A 16,170-nucleotide genomic window follows, 5' to 3' on the forward strand; every position below is an offset into this window, starting at 1 on the left:
ATGTCAACACCATTCTGGCAACACAATCTCACATGATCCCCTAAAAGAAGTATCATTCCAGCTAGTGGAAATGATCCTTTCACCAGACTACCCTTCTGGAACCAGGACACTACCCAAAACCCCAGTATGAATGTTCAAGTATGTGTCCCAGAGCTCCCCTGGGCATTTGGTCCACCATTTGGTCTACATACGGGTTAGAGGCAGGAGCAGCTACATAGTCTATGGAAGCCAATACAAAATCAAAGTGTGGGTCCCTTGTTAAAAAAAATTATTAAGAATTATAAAATAGTAACAGCAGAACAGTAAACCAAACACAGGGCCCTTATAAGCACAAGGCACAGGTCACATGCCCATGAAGCCAGCCCTTGGCAGAGGGTCAGAGATCAATGCCCAGAGGGAAAAATGGGGACTGGTTTAAGCTCAGGACACCCTGCCCAGACAACACTATCGGCCTCACTGGTTCCAGGAACTGAGGGGGACCTAGAAAATTTTGAGTAATGTACTCCAAAGCACAGGGCCTCCTGATATGGGGGACCTAGAACATGGTCCCTCAAGGACTGCAATGTTGGTGATTCAGAGGCCCAGGATCCTTTCATCCTTGTGAGGAAAAGCATGGAGGAGCCCTAATACCTGATTTTTATGGGGCAGACCTGAAAGCAGTATACATCACTTCCACTCACAATTCATTGGCTATAACTCAGTTATATGATGACATCCAATTGTTAGGGGACTGGGAAATACAGTTCCTGCTTAAGTAGCTACTTCTTAGTGACAATCATATACTGTGGTGGCAGAAGGGAGAACAAGAATGATTGTTGTAAAGTTAGCCTCTTTGTCTCAAGTGGAATTGGGGAGCAAAAAAGCATTCACAGGAAAAGCAAAAGCATGAGAAAAGACCCTTAAACAAGCAAGGACATGGCCTGTGCAGAAACTATGAAGAGGTACTACTGGAACATAAAAGATGAGGTGGAGAGTGGCTAAAAGCAAGGCTGCAGAGGTCATTAGGGGTCAGGTTGTGGAAAGTATTGCATGTTATGCCAAGGAGCATGAAATTTATCCTGAGGAAAATGTGAAGTAACTGAAGGGTTTTGAGTGGGGGAGAGTGATGTGGTCAGAACTGTGTCTCAGAAATATCTCTGGCTATGATGAATTGAGGACAGTGGTTGGAATCGGGGAGTCCTTCAGTTAACAAGCCATTAAAGTGATCCTAATATGAGATGCTGTGTCAGTCAGGCTCATTCACAACATAGGAGGTACTCTTGGTATGTTAAGTATAATCTCTGCAGGGGCTGGAGAGTGAAAGTCAGGGAAGCAGCTGTGGGAAGGCCTCATGGACATGCACAGAAACAACTCTGGCCTGAAGTTTATTAGCACATGGTTGGCAGTTGGAATTCTGGACATAGGTGAGGTTGGCTAGAATATCAATAAATCATGGGTACTTGTTATTATGAACGAGTGAATAAGTGAATGAATGAATGAATGAAGATATATTTGCTTTTTCCTATATCTCTTATTCTCTCATATCTAGGCCTAGTTACTTAAGTAAAAAAAAAACAAAATAGATATTAACCTTGGATCCCTATATTATGGCAAAATAAATTCCAGGTGGATTAATATCTAAGTATAAAAGGCAAAACTTAAATACTTTTAAAAGAAAAAACAGGAGAATATCTCTTTTTTTTTTTGAGAGAAAGAGAGAGACGGAGCAGGGAGAAGGATGGGGGAGGGGCAGAGGGAGAGAGAGAATCTTAAGCAGGCTCCATGCCCAGTGTGGAGCCAGAGGCAGGGCTTGATCTCATGACCCTGAGATCATGACCTGAACCAAAATCAAGAGTCAGATGCTCAACCAACTGAGCCACTCAGGTGCCCCAAAACAGAATATCTTAATGGACTTAGAGTAGAGGTCCATTTCTTAAGGCATAAAAAGCAAACACCATAAAGGAAAAGATAAAAAATTGATTGTGATAAATTAAAACTTCTAACAAGACTCCTCAAATAAGGTAAAAATTCAAGTCACAGACTAGTAGAAAATAGTTATAGAACATTTAACGTCAAAGGATAATATATTATATACACGCACCAACATATTTCAAAACCTACAACTCAATTAGGAAAAAAAAAACAAAAATGCAAAAATAATAAGGAGCAAGCAGTTCACAGAAATGAAGCTGCTAATCTTCACTGACCATCAGAGGGATGTACACTGAAGCCACAATTCTATATCATTCAAATTGACAACAATTGTTGTCATTATTGGCGAAGACATGGAGTGAGGGGAAAACATCTGCCACTGGTGGGAGGGGTGTAAATTGATATAACCACTTTGTAAAGTAATGCGGCATTATTCAGTAAAACTGAAGATGCTTATAGTTTACTAGCCACACATGCCATTTCTAGAGAATGTCATACTAATGCACTAAACAGACAGACTTTTTTTTTTAATCACAGTGTTATTCGAAAATTGGAATGGGAGCATAGATACATTTGGTTAGGTCATACATATAGCATACTACACAGAAGTTGAAATACATGAACTAGAGCTATAATTATCAACATGGCTAAATTCCAAAAACATCGTAAGGGAGTAAAGCCTGCTGCAGTTTGACAAGTTTATGTACAATTTAAAAGTATACTAAATAATGTTCTGTTTTGCTTATTACATATACACATACATTGTAATACCAAAAAAAAAAAAAAACCATGGGAATGATAAACACAAATTTGCAGGAGAAAATTTGTTTAGAAAAGTTTACCTCTGTTATAGAAGGGAGGGTATTGGGTTAAAACATGGGAGTTTTGACTCATATTTGTAATATTTTATTTCTTTAAAAATATGAAGCCTATGGCGAAATGTTAGGCATTTATAGAGTGGTGTGCCATTCTTGGTACTACCCTGTACATTCTCTTGGTCTTTTTACTAGTTGGTGTATTTGAAATATTTAAAAATTAAACGTTCAAAGGTTTAGATAAGGAAATTCACCTCATCTATAAAGCAGCCGTCTAAAGCAGAACATGGTGAGTGTCCTCCCCTTGGCCCTTTGGGGGTATTATTATTTTTGAACTTATCACACTGTTACAGTTTGCCTATCTACCTGCTACACTAGTCTAGAGGGTTCTTTGAGGGCAAGTGCCATATCTCTTTTCTTTTCTGTATGTGCAGCCTAAAACAGAGTTAGTTGAGTATTAGTAAATATTTGTTGAATGATGAAATGACTCAATCAGTCTAATTCCTAGGAATGATTGCAAAGCTTTTTCCTCCCTTTGCCTGGCTTCTGCTTCTATCCTCTGAGCCTCTGAGCACCCCCTCTGGGCTCTCTTCTCCTTCTCCATAAGCAGCTGCTGTTATTTTAATTGGAAAAAATTGTGAAGAAAAATATGAGGGTGCCTTTAAATATTTCTGTAAGAAAATGGCCCCTGTGATTGAAAGCCATTAACTGGTTGTAATGTAACTTTTAAAATACAGTTGTTTACTGAAGCAAAGCAATTTTGTCTCTTGCTATTAACACTAGAGTTTTGAATACATTAGAATTTATGGCTTCTTTTTTCCATGAAAGGGAGCTGGATCACCTTGAGATGGAATTAAATAGTTGGCACTGCTGTGTACTGGACAAATGCCACCGATGGCCAAGAAATTCAATGTATAGGGTGCATCCCACCCTAAATCCAAAGTACAGTTCTGCCAGCATTGGCCAAGTTGTAGATTTTTTAAGGAATCTTGGGAAGCTAGCTCTCAACAGGAAATCAAGAATGGGGAACAGCTTGTGAAGAGAAGGGCAGTCTAGTCAGATACAATAGGGCCTAATGCCTGAGGCTGGTCCTTTTCGCTTTCTATCACAAGAAACAAGGGAAGGTCGGCTCCAATTAAAGAGCCAGGGTCAGGGCAGACATTTACCTGTGAGGGCTCAGTCCAGAGAGGTATTTATAATAGTTAGTGATTAATGACTTCCAGCTACCACATATTTGCTGCGTGATTTGCTGGATGTTTCATACTTGTTATCTCATATTCCTCACAGTATTCTTTCCATTTCACTGACGAAGAATCAGATTCAGAGAGGTTAAAAGTTTTTCTGAGGGTCATACAGCCAGAGGCAAAGCCAAAATTTAAATCTAGGACTGCCTGGCTCAGTGAACTGGCACACAAAGCTATCTAATAAGAGATCGCCTATGAAGAAGAGCTCGTGCAAGATAGGGAACACAGAGGGGAGATCTCACAGGGTGCCAGGCCATGGCCTTCGCCTTTCCTCAGCCCATCTGTCTCACTGCTGCTCCAGGAATGACATCAGGTGCAGACGGGTGGGATTTGGGTTCAAAGCCCAACTGCGACATTACCCATACAGCGTGACTACTTAGCACAAATACTGTAACAGTGGTTTAAAATGTATAGGTTCATATCCCTCATAACTCATATATCTGTCTATCAAGCTCCAGGGCAAGGGGAGAGCCACAGAGGGGAACATTCATCCTGCTGAGGAGCTGTGGGAAGCCTAGAAGAAGAGGAAGGGTGTGCACTAGGCTTGAAGTGGGAGTGGAGCTCTATATATAGGCAGGCAGTGCAGCACAGGGAAATGCAGGCCTGACTCCGAATCCCCACTTTCATCTTTAATAGCTATGTGCCCTTGTACATGCCACTTAATTACTCTGAGCCCTATTTTCTTTACTTTTAAAATGAAAACAATAATAGCAGATATCACTTACTGAATGCTATATATATGTTATCTTATGTAATCCTCACTGATCCCTTGAGGTCTGTGCTGTTTTGTTTTGTTTTTTTTAAGATTTTATTTATTTAAGAGAGAGAAAGAGAGAGAGAGAGAAAGCACGATCAGGGAGGGTGGGAGAGGGAGAAGCAGACTCCCCCTGAGCAGGGAGCCAGATGCAGGGCTCAATCCCAGGACCCTGGGATCATGACCTGAACCAAAGGCAGACACTTAACCAACTGAGCCACCCAGGCACCGCCCCCCACCCCCACAGAGGTCAGTGCTATTTTTATCAAGATTCCTTTACCTTCCAGATCTGTGGTGCACTAAACTCCAGGACAATTGTTATCACCATCTGGGAGTAATGTGATTTGGGAGGCAGGTGGGGCCAGAACGGGTGTCAGAGAAAAACAAGGCTGTTTGTGGAATCAGAGAGCCATTGAGAGACAACACAAGTTCACATAATACTCACAGAAATTCACGCCTGTCAAATCACCCAGAGTTTTAGAGAAGTGGCTTAGAAACAAGAGCCATGTATTATAGCCACACTGGTAATAATCTGATGTTTTCATGTAGCACTTTTCCACGTGGTATGTCATTTGATCTTGACAACCTTTTAGGCAAGGTGGAAGAAACATAAAATGTGTCTTTGTGCTCTTAGACAGGTCACTTCCCTCTTGGAGCCTCTGAACAGTGCCTGACCAAAATGCAATCATATTCAATAAATGTTTAATGTAATAACATAAAATTCAGAGATGCTATTGGAATCAATTGGGTAATATAAAGGAGAGTGTGTTGTAAACTATATTTCACCCATAAATAATAAGTGTCAAATTGGCTTTCATTTAGGATTGTGGTTCATTTCTGGGAGCATCTTATCTGGGATAAGAGAACCTGGTATAGGGAGCAGTTTTGCTAAGATCTTGAGGCGAGGCTTTCAAGTATGCTGGGGGTTCAAGGCTGGTCTTCAGTCCCAAAGGTCAGGAGAAGTGGTGGCATGGAAAAAGGATCAGAGTACAAATTAAGAAACTGAGGCATATGTCCAGTTATGGGACTGAGTATGGTCAGGGAAGCATGCGGCTTAGGGCAGCAAGACCAATTACTGAATTACTCATCATTTGTCTACTGATGATCCTTGGCCTGTCTTTTCATGTTTCTGCTCCCAGTCAAAAGCTCAGCAATTCATCTAAGGCTCAATTTTCAATTTACCTAATTTTATCAGGCTTCTCTACCTCTGGGCTAGGCTGGATTTAGGCAAATGCCAAGCACGTTGTTTCTGCTCTGAGCCAAGTCTCAGTCAGCAGCCTGTCTCTCTGGAAGGTGTCTGCAGCATGGACTAAATTTACGATTCCTCTCCGGGAGTCTTAAATAGTACATGGTGGCCTTTTCATCTACCCATACAGCATTATTAATACATCCTCAAAGCTTAGGATCAGATGGATAGAAGTCTGTGAAACTGAAAGGAGAAAAGAAACTTACCTTCACTGAGCATCTGCTAGGTCTCAAACACAGAGCTAGGTATCTTCCAACCTCAGTGGGTGTTTGCCATATTTGCTGGTATCTCAACCCCTTTTGAATACTCTCCTTCACGAGTCCTTCTACCGTACAGTACAAGTTATAATGGTCACTTCCGCAGCTGCTCCCACAGCTAGGGCACACGTATGTGACATAGGCTTCACCCATCAGAAGCCCCCACGAGACATCAGTTCTGAGCTGGGCAACTGTGAGGCCTGGGCAGGAGAGGCAAGCTTGAGTTCCCGGCCCGGCAATGTCCTAAGTGCTGGGAGCATAATAGTTGCAATAAAGTTGAATTGGTGGCACAGAAGTGGCAGGAGTGCTGACTGTAGCATCCGGTACTTAGTGGCAGGGGCGGCAGTTGATTTTCTCATCAGACTACTTCTGTGCATGGCTTTGGGCGTGGAGCTTAGCCTCCAGCCTGCTTTTCTGGATCTTCAACTCATTCTGTGAGTAACTAGGCTTCCTTTAATAAATTCCTTTTATGATTAATCAATGAGTTAGTTTCTATTACTGGCAACTAAGAACTGATACCCATCCATTATCTCAGTTGCTCCCCACGTGTCCTAGTGCGAAGGCTTTCCTACCCCCATTTTCATGCATGGAAACAGTCTCAGTGGCTAAAGAACTCACCCAAGGTTCCACAGTCAGATTTATCTAGTTCCAAAGCCCATCACCTTTTCTCTGCAGCACTCTCTCCCCGACCTTGGAGCTCTCTGCCTCAGTGTCCCTTCTTCCTGTACTCAGAAGCTGGAGGACATTGGGGAGGTGGAAGAGAGGTCATGGGCAGGAGAGGAGAGTGCGCCCATCCCCTGTACATCCGCCTTGTGTGTTTTTCAAGAACATGAATATTTATTCCCTTTATTTATCCTCTTGTTCTTACACTCTGATCCCAACCTCCCCTGAGAAGATGTTACTGACCACCCTATTTAATGAACTCCTCCCTGCCCCTCCCACTTCATGTCATCTCACTCTACTTTATTTCCTTTATATCTGATATTATCTTGCTCATTTCCTTGGTCACTTGATGTTCCTTCATTTACCACCAGAATGTGAGCTCCATAAAGGCAAGGCTTTTTTAGCTCAGGCATGTATCCTCATGCCTACTACAGGCGCTGGTAGTTAGTAGATGCTTAAGAAATATTTGTTGAATGAATAAATAAGCAAACAAATGGATGAATCAATTGGAATTAGTTTTCAAGCTATCCAGTAGAAAGAACTGGGCTTTGAAATTAGACAAAACCAAGTTTAAGTCTAAATTTTCCAATGTATTAGTTGTGTGACTAGGAAAATTAAGTAGTTTCTCTGAGCTTTTGTTTTATCAACCTTAAAGTAGAGACAAGAAGTCTTCCCTCATAATTCCTTCATAGGGATGAATGCAATAAAGTGTTGCTCCTCAACACTTCACATTAGTTTCTCCTCCTCATTCAATAATTCTGGTCAAAACTACTGACCACAATGGAGATAAGTTGGTCTTTTCCATAAATGGCTTGCATAACAAAACACAGTAGCTTCCCCTTCAACTCTCTTCACGTGTAGTTAGTATAGCTCTTGCACAGAACCCTGAGAATCTCACCAGAGAAGCTCTTCTTCCCAGCCACTGAGAGGTGACGGAGCACACAGCAGTCCTCACTCGATGTTTTTGCTTACCATGCCCGTCCAGTTATTTCTCTGAAAAACTGGAGTAAAAGATGAGAGTGCTGAATCTATTATCAACTCTGAAACTGATATCTGTGTTACCTTGGTCTACTTACTTCCCCTCTCTGGAACTGAGACTTTTTAAATCTCTAAAATGAGAAGTTTGGACCAGATAATCTGTTAAATGTCTCCAAATCTTACATGATATAACTTTATTTGCATATTTCTGCCCTGATTTTTGAAGCTCCTGAGAAAAAAGCTGTTGGACAATGTTACTGTTTTTATTATTATTATTACTGTGTTTTGTTAGTCACCATACAGTACATCATTAGTTTTTGATGTAGTGTTCCATGATTCATTGTTTGCATATAACACCCAGTGTTGGACAATGTTATGTCCTTTTTTTGTTTTGTTTTTGTCTTTGTTTTTATGTTACATTAGTCACAATGTTATGTTACACTGTAAGTACCAAGACATTATGAGAGGGACTTAAAATTGGGGGTAGGTGGGCTGAGGTAAGACAGAGGAGGAGGAGGAGGATCCTCAGCAAAAAGGCAATATAAAAGCAACAGCAAGATAGGACAGACTGTAGAATTGTGTCCAAAGCACAGGCCATGTGGCATGACTGGTACGGTCTGGCCAGGAGACCAGAAAAGGGAGCTGAGAATCCCTGAGATGGGTCCTGATGAATTCTCACCAATCTTACTCAGCTCACACTGGCCGCTCTTAAAGGTCCTAAAACTTCTCTCATGCACTTATTTCCAGCACAGCATTCTGAAATCAGACCCTCAAAGGGTATTTGTGTTGTACCTACTTAGCCCTGGCACTCTGCAGAGCTCTGAGGATACAGCTAAGGATCAAATATGGTTCAACCCATAAGAAGTTTATAGTGCTTACAAATACTTACATTTGACTAGCTGGTGACCTTGGGCAAGTTACTTAATCTCCCTGTGTCTCATTTTCTACGTGTATTAGAATGGGGACAGTAAGGTTACTTATGTCTAGGGTTCTTGCTAGAATTATGTGTATAGCCAATAATGCATTAATATAATATGAGAATTCAGACTGTAGTCATAAAACAGCTTTATTTTTTACTCCTATCAGTACTACCTCAAACCTATTCCAGACGGGTAGTCCTTCCCCTGCCCTGGATGAAAGTTCCTCGTTGAGGTAATAGAAAGTCCTCAATCATTCCAATTAACAAACACAACCTCAGTTCAGTAATTAAAAATGTCCAATCCCAAACAATAATCAAAACTCTGAACTTGACAGACTGTCTTCCTCCCTCGTACCTCCACTCTCCTCCCAACCCAGCAAAGGTGGAAATGAGAGAGGGAAGGAGTGCAAACGGAACAAAAAGAACTCACTCGCCTGGTCCTCTCTCTCCTAGGCTGCTTCATGCTCTCTGTGCCTGGTAGATTGTTTGCAGCTGATTCTCTCTCCAGTAGGTGCTTTGATGGGTTCTTTGGAGGATTTTCTGTCTGCAACCATCACTTGAGGAATGCATCCTTTTCCTCCCACTGTCACTACCCCCCTGATTTCCTGTTTTTCTGGTGGCCTAATGCATAGATAGATAGATGATAGATAGATAGATAGATAGATAGATAGATAGATAGATAGATAGATGGCACAGAAGTTGAAATGGCATCAAACTGATTCTTTCTACTGTGTGCCCCACATCTGCTCAGAGTCCTGTGCCCTGGCAAGTACTAGGATCATAGCCAATCTCAGGGCAGCTACTTCACTTGCCAGTGTCTCTTGCTCACCAGATTTCTGAGGAAGGAGTGAGAATCCAGCACACTGTGCCTCTCTCTCCCTGTGCAGGCATGAAGGACAGAGGACCTCCTCTGGGGGCATGGCATGTGGGACTTGAGGCATCAGAAATCCCCCTCACGAAACCCTCTCTTTAATTTTCAGTCCTCTTTTCCTTTGTATCCTTGAGTGAGTGAGGTGTTTCCAGAGTCTCACAATCAGTTTTCAGATACATACTTGGAAATTCTGTATAAACTCTGATATTTCTGTGGGTATTCCAAATAAGCCTTTCTCGTTTCCTGGTGCCTCCAATGAAACGCCCACTTTAGCATCCTGTAACACAGAGAGAGCACTCAATATATGTCACCGTGTTTATTCCAGACTCCCTTTTAGTCAGCTCAAATAGACATCCCTTTAATTTTCTTCTAGTCTTTTATGCATGCATCTCTTCTGTCAATGACCAGGACTGCAACAGTGCCTCCCCTTTCTTTAGCTATCCCTCCTTGTCTACATACTAAGCGTCAAGGAACAGTCGTTGCACTAAAGGCCACATGAATAAAGAAGTGAAGACTGTCGTTATGACTCCTCAGAAAAGTCATCACTGCTTCACCTTTGCTCTTTCTGACATGCTGAATTCTCCGAAATTGGTGCATCAAAAAAGGCAAGAGAGGGAAAAATAGATGAGGTAAACTTCAGAAAATGGTGACCTGGAGATGGATGAAGTCTAAATGAGAGCAGGTGTTTATTGGGCCCATTCACAGGGAGGAGAGTGTGACAGAGTTCAGGGGACAGCAGAAACACTGGGGTTTTCGGAGGGAACCTGAAAGCATATGGCAAGTGGACAAATCCGTGAAAGATGGCAAAGCTGTCTGCAGAGTGGCTGAGCTCAACAAGGGCAGCCGCGGCAGGGAGGCTGTCACGGGGACTCGGGACTCGGGGAAAGAAATGAAGGCAGGCTGGCAGAGAAGGCCAAGGAAGCAAGAGCAAAGGGAGGGCAGGAGGGCTCGATTTACAAACTGCTGACAAAGCACAAGGCAAACATGCAGAGAGCCCAGGCACTAGGTCAGTGCAGGGAGTTCTAGTCCCATCTTTGACATTGCTTCGCTCTGCGCCTTAAAGAAGTCTTTTGCCCTCTCTAGTCTTCTCTTTTCTACATTCGTAAGTCAAAAGAGATGATCCAAATATTCTCTAAGGACCTGTTTTCCAGCCTTTGTGAAAAATCGTCTTGCTTTTGTGGAATGATGCTAAGAAAGATATCTTGTATTTTAAACCTCAGTATGTTTTTAGTACCCTAAAACAATCAGATTGTTTTCTATCCTGCCTCATCTGAAATCAGTTCCATTGAAGGACTGGGCTGTCTGATTAAGAGTGAATATCCTAGAAGGCAATTTGGAATGTGCTGCACTTTGAAGAGTGGAAAGGGCTATGGTGGGTTAGTGCAGTGAGAAGCCTGGGCCAGTATTCATTTATTCTTTCTTTTTACAAACCTGTTTTGAGCACTTAAAGCTCTAAGTGTTCAGTTGAGTTTAGAGCAGAAGAATGGAAGAGAATGGAACAGCTCAAAAGCATTAGCCCCAGAGGCATTGTGGATTTTAATATAATGAAAGAAGAAGAATTGCCCAAATTTGGGATTAAAGAGAAGGGTGAGTGCTGCCCTCCCCTGTTCTCTACCTCATCTTCATCTCTCCTTTCATTCATGCTGCAAATATTTATTGAGACCCTACTATAATTAGGGTCAATATACCATTGAGACCCTACTGTGTGAGCACAGTGCTAGAGATGAAGCACAAGTTAAGAAGGAGTCTCTGCCCCTTGTGGAGCCGTCATTCTAGCAGACAGACCAACAGTAAGCCATTAAGCACACAGTTATTTAAGTGTGATGAAGAAGCTCAGGGTGCTAAGAAAACATACAGTGGGGAGACCTGACCTACTCTAGAGCATCAGGAGAGGCTCTTCTGAGGAAGTGACTTTTGAGCTGGGCTCTGAAGAAGGAGGAAGAGCTAATAGGATGGGGGCAAGGAGGAGAGAAGTTGGCAAAGAAGATGCTGACAGAGAAGGGATAAACATGCTCCGGGGAGAGGGAAAGGAACATGACGTGACAGAGGGATTGAAAAGAAGGCCAGAGGGAAGCTGTGTTCCTCGGGAGAGCTGAGTCTCAGACTAGGAAATAAAGAAGCCGTTCCACATGCTTCAGGTGGCACATGGGACCCATCACTGGCCTGTCCCCTCCTCCTTTGTGTTCTTACTTGGCATATTTTCCCAAAGAGACTGACTTGGCAGTCACTTCCTCCCTGTTGCCCTCCCCCTTACCCATGCCCTGGGGTGGTGAAGTCCTCTGCTTTCCTCTGCTCCTCTTCTTCCTCTATAACCATCAGTTTGTAAATCTGTAGTCTCCACTCAACTGTGAGTCCTTATGGACAGAGGGGGTGTCATTTATCTCTCTGTCCTCAATGCCTGGTACCGAATCTGGCACCAAGTGCTTGTGGAAGGAACCCAACACAGTATGAACAACTTTTAGATTACTGATACAAAGCGTAGTGGTGAAAGGGCTCTCGGACTTTATCTTGTTCAATCTCCTCATTTTACTAATGAAGAAACAGAGACACAGAGAGTCAAAACAAATCCCTCAAGGTCTTGTACCTGATAAGCGGCAAAGCCAAATTCAACACCAGTCATCATCATCCTAGTCCATTGCTCTTTCTTCCACATCCTGGCTTGTTGATCATGCTATCACTAAGTAATATAAACATCTCCTATAACTGGTGTGTATGGACAATCAAAAAAAGATATACTTATCTACTTATACATTATTCATACAGCACATGTTTACTGAATGCCTCCTAGGGGTCAGACGCTCTCCCTTAGGCTAGGGATTCAGAGTTCAGGAGCACAAAGTGTTCACTTCACAGTGCGGTCAGTGCCTGTGGGACAAGTGAGTACACATGCCTAAAACAGTCAGACAATTTTAATGTCTGAGTAAAATGACTTCTGAGACATGGGAGAATGAGAAAGGGTAATGGGAAGGGTGGATCTTGAGCTGAACATGGAGGGCTCAATTTCAGTAGGGCAAGGAATGGTGTTCCTGATGGTTAGAAGAGCACGAACAGAGAGGTTCAGAAGAAGGATATCTTTTCATATATTCAGTGTGATGATAATAATTAGCTAACATATATTGACCACTCACTGTAAACCAGGCACTGTTCTAAAGACTTTACGTGTATTAACTTAATTGAATTCTCACAATCTACATTTTCCAGATGAGGAAACTGAGGCACACAGAGAGAAAGTGACTTCCCAATATCACACAGATAATTACAGGTAGAGAAAGGATTTGAACCAGGCAGACTAGCTCCAGAGCCCTTGCTCTTAATATTGCTCTGTTTAACTCTTAGCATTGTCTCTTGACAGGAAGGGCCTGTGTGATACATGTTGCGAGCACTTGGCAATATAGAGTTGAGCCAGATTTGGAAAAACGAAGTTGTTGGGTTTTTGCCCATTAGCTGAGTATTTACCAGGTACCAGAACAGGGCTAAGCTCTCTCAGACAATATCTAACTCTCATTTAATGCTTACAATCTATGAAGTAAGTAACATTCTCCATTGCGTGATGTGAATCTAAGGCCCATAGCAATTCTGTAGCATGTTTAAGGTCTAATGAAGGAGTTTGCATGCCCACCACAGGTGTTTGGGCAAGTGCACTAGGAAATGGGAGTGCACAAAATCACTGGAACTGGAATGCATACTGGGAGGCAATATGGGCCCAGGATCTCAATGTGGGGTAGGGTTGGGTTCAGATCCTGGCTCCGTTACTTCCCAACACTGTCTGTCATAAAGCCTCTCTGGGCCTCAGTTTTTTTAATCTATAAAATGGAGACAACAAACCCTGTATTCTAAGGTTATTATGAGGAGAACTAGATGTGCACATAAGTGGGATCCTGGGTCCCTGGTTATTCTTACTAAACCCCCTGGCTCGGGCCTACTTTCTTTTATTGTCGAGTTCCACGTCTCCAGCAAGCTGCAGAAGGCTTTCCAGCTGGAGCCTGGACAGCGCGGCAGCACCACAGCCAGTCTGCCATGCCTCTCCTCTCGCCAGGCAGGAAAGGATGGATTAAAGGGGCTCATCCTGATGCAGTAATCGCACAGCCTCCGTGATTGCCACCATTCAGGTCACCTCCGGCTAAGATTGAAGGGCTGTGCACTCGATTTGCCTAGTTTAGTCCTGGACATCTGTGGCCACCTCATACCATAGAAGAAGGAGTGATGGCGCCAGCCGTTTGAAGCCATACAGCACGCTCTTCTCTGGCTGTTTCTCTTATTTATAAAAACAAGTGTTTTCTGGACCAGCCTCATGGATGGAATCAGATTTTACGTCCCTCCTAACTCAGAGATGTTTTCTGCTCCTCAGTGATGCAAAGAGTTAGACTTTAGTGGGAAGACAGTGGATTAGGTAATGATTTATTGTAATGTGAGGGTTTAGTCCCTTGTCCTACTCCGCCTCACACCTCATATGGAACCTATAGAGTTGTTTATCTTGGTATGAATCAGTTTCTGAACCTTCCCCAGGAACATGTTTGACAAACCAGAAGTGGGGAGAATAGGAGAGTATGAGATCCCCTGGGGGCAGAGGATGAAGGATATTGCTAAAAAGGCAGGCTGCAGAAGGGGCAGCATGAGAGAACAGAATGAAGCCTGGGGTGTGGACTTACCTGAGGTTCTAAAACTGGCTCTATCAGTTGCTACCTGAGTGATTTGACATTAGTGCCTTCACCTCCTCTCTGAGCCTGCTTCCACATCTGCAAAATCGTGGGGGATCAACTATATCATTTGTAAGAATTCTTCCTCTGGGGGCGCCTGGGTGGCTCAGTTGGTTAAGCAACTGCCTTCGGCTCAGGTCATGATCCTGGAGTCCCTGGATCGAGTCCCACATCGGGCTCCCTGCTCGGCGAGGAGCCTGCTTCTCCCTCTAACCCTCCCCCCTCTCATGTACTCTCTCTCTCTCTCTCTCATTCTCACTCTCTCAAATAAATAAATAAATCTTTAAAAAAAAAAAAAAAGAATTCTTCCTCTGACTGCCTATGAGGCTGAAGTAAACTCTGAAGACTTCACAATTTTACTTAGACTTTGCCCTGCTTGCACCTAGCTATAGTAAGTCTTCAAGTGGTATATGAGTTAGTCAGTGATGGAGAAATGCAAGGAAAACCTTTACTCTACTTTTTAAAATTAATTTATGTATTATTCTTTATCTTTGTATGTGTTTGTGTGTATATGGTACCGGTATTTATTTATTTATTTATTTATTTATTTATTTATATTTTAATTCAGTATAGTTAACATACAGTGACATCATCTTGTGAACTTCGTTCTGGGGAACCAAAAGTATAGATAGTTGAATCCACTTGCAACTTTCATAAAGCAAGCCATTCTTTCATTTATCAGTCTTTGTATTCTTTTGTTTATTATTTGCCTCCCCCCACACACACACACATTAGGATGTGAGATCTGTGGAGCAGGGACCTCATCAGTCTTGTTTGCCATTGATTCCCCAACATCTAACACAGTTTTATGTACACAGTAGACAATTTATATGGGTTTGTTGACTGTATAAGAGTAAAGGCAGGGCTCATAAAATGCTATGCTATGTTTTCTCCATAAGCAGAAGAAATAACAAAAATAAAGAGGAAGAGGTGACACTTAGATAATTGGTTTAAAATAAAAAGATTATAACATCCAGATAAAGTCCAGATCTCTAATAGGAATATTCATAGCCAACACCATCTAATTGCCAGGTATGCCAGGTATACAAAAATGCTTTATATATGTAATCTCCCATCCTTATGAGAGCTTGGACAGTTAGTTAACATCCTCCCCATTTTGCCCATATGTAAACTGAGGCTGAAAGAGGTTAAGTAAGTTGCTCAAGATTACACAGCAGTTAGAAGATAACGGAGCTGGAATTCAAGTCTGAGTCAAATATAAACCCTAATTTTTTATTGCCACTCTTCTACTTTCTATCCACCCATCATGCTTTCATTTATTGAGTCTCGGGCTTTTTCTAAATTGTGAGGATACAACGTTGAATTGCCACACAGCTTCCAGTATAAGAGGGAAATTTAGGAATGTAGAGAATGTAGCTGACATTTGTTGAACATCTACTTATATGCCAAACATTCTTCTAGGTTCTTTGTCCAAATCACCTCATTTAATCCTCACAACAGTCCTTTAATAATTTTATTGCTATTCCACTTAATTGATGAGGAACCTCGAGGATTTGAGAGATTAAGTCGTGTGCCCTGGTTCACTCAGCTAAGTGAGCTATGGATCCAGAACTCAAATCCAGACCAATCTGGCTCTAAAGCCATGTTCTTCCACCACACCAGAGCCTCCCACCACAACTAATTCAATATCTGGTTCTCAGAAGACCATTGAAGGAATGGGAGTTCTTCTGCAATGAGCCTCTCAATAGGCCTACATCTTTTGCTGAGGCATCTCCTCAATATCTCTTTCCCTAATACAAAGACCTGCTTTTCCCTGGGCAAAGTGCAAGGGATTGATCACCCTTGAAGTTTATA

The 16,170-nt window shown here is 42.4% G+C and overlaps 1 protein-coding gene and 1 long non-coding RNA gene across 7 annotated transcripts in view; one reads left to right on the top strand and one right to left on the bottom strand.

Annotated features, from left to right (window-relative positions):
• LOC118544707 (uncharacterized) overlaps positions 1-9,421 on the bottom strand; it is a 140,337-nt gene extending 130,916 nt beyond the window's left edge. Inside the window, exons 1-2 of the long non-coding RNA XR_004921728.2 lie at positions 9,218-9,421; positions 7,789-7,891 (exon numbers count right to left, since the gene is read on the bottom strand). This is a non-coding gene — a long non-coding RNA (uncharacterized LOC118544707). The remainder of the gene's footprint in view (positions 1-7,788; positions 7,892-9,217) is intronic.
• LOC118544703 (BEN domain-containing protein 5) overlaps positions 1-16,170 on the top strand; it is a 1,415,283-nt gene that overhangs the window by 992,937 nt on the left and 406,176 nt on the right. The window lies entirely within an intron of this gene.

The sequence above is a fragment of the Halichoerus grypus genome, chromosome 5 (genome assembly GCF_964656455.1).
Source record: "Halichoerus grypus chromosome 5, mHalGry1.hap1.1, whole genome shotgun sequence".
NCBI classification, from domain to species: domain Eukaryota; kingdom Metazoa; phylum Chordata; class Mammalia; order Carnivora; family Phocidae; genus Halichoerus; species Halichoerus grypus.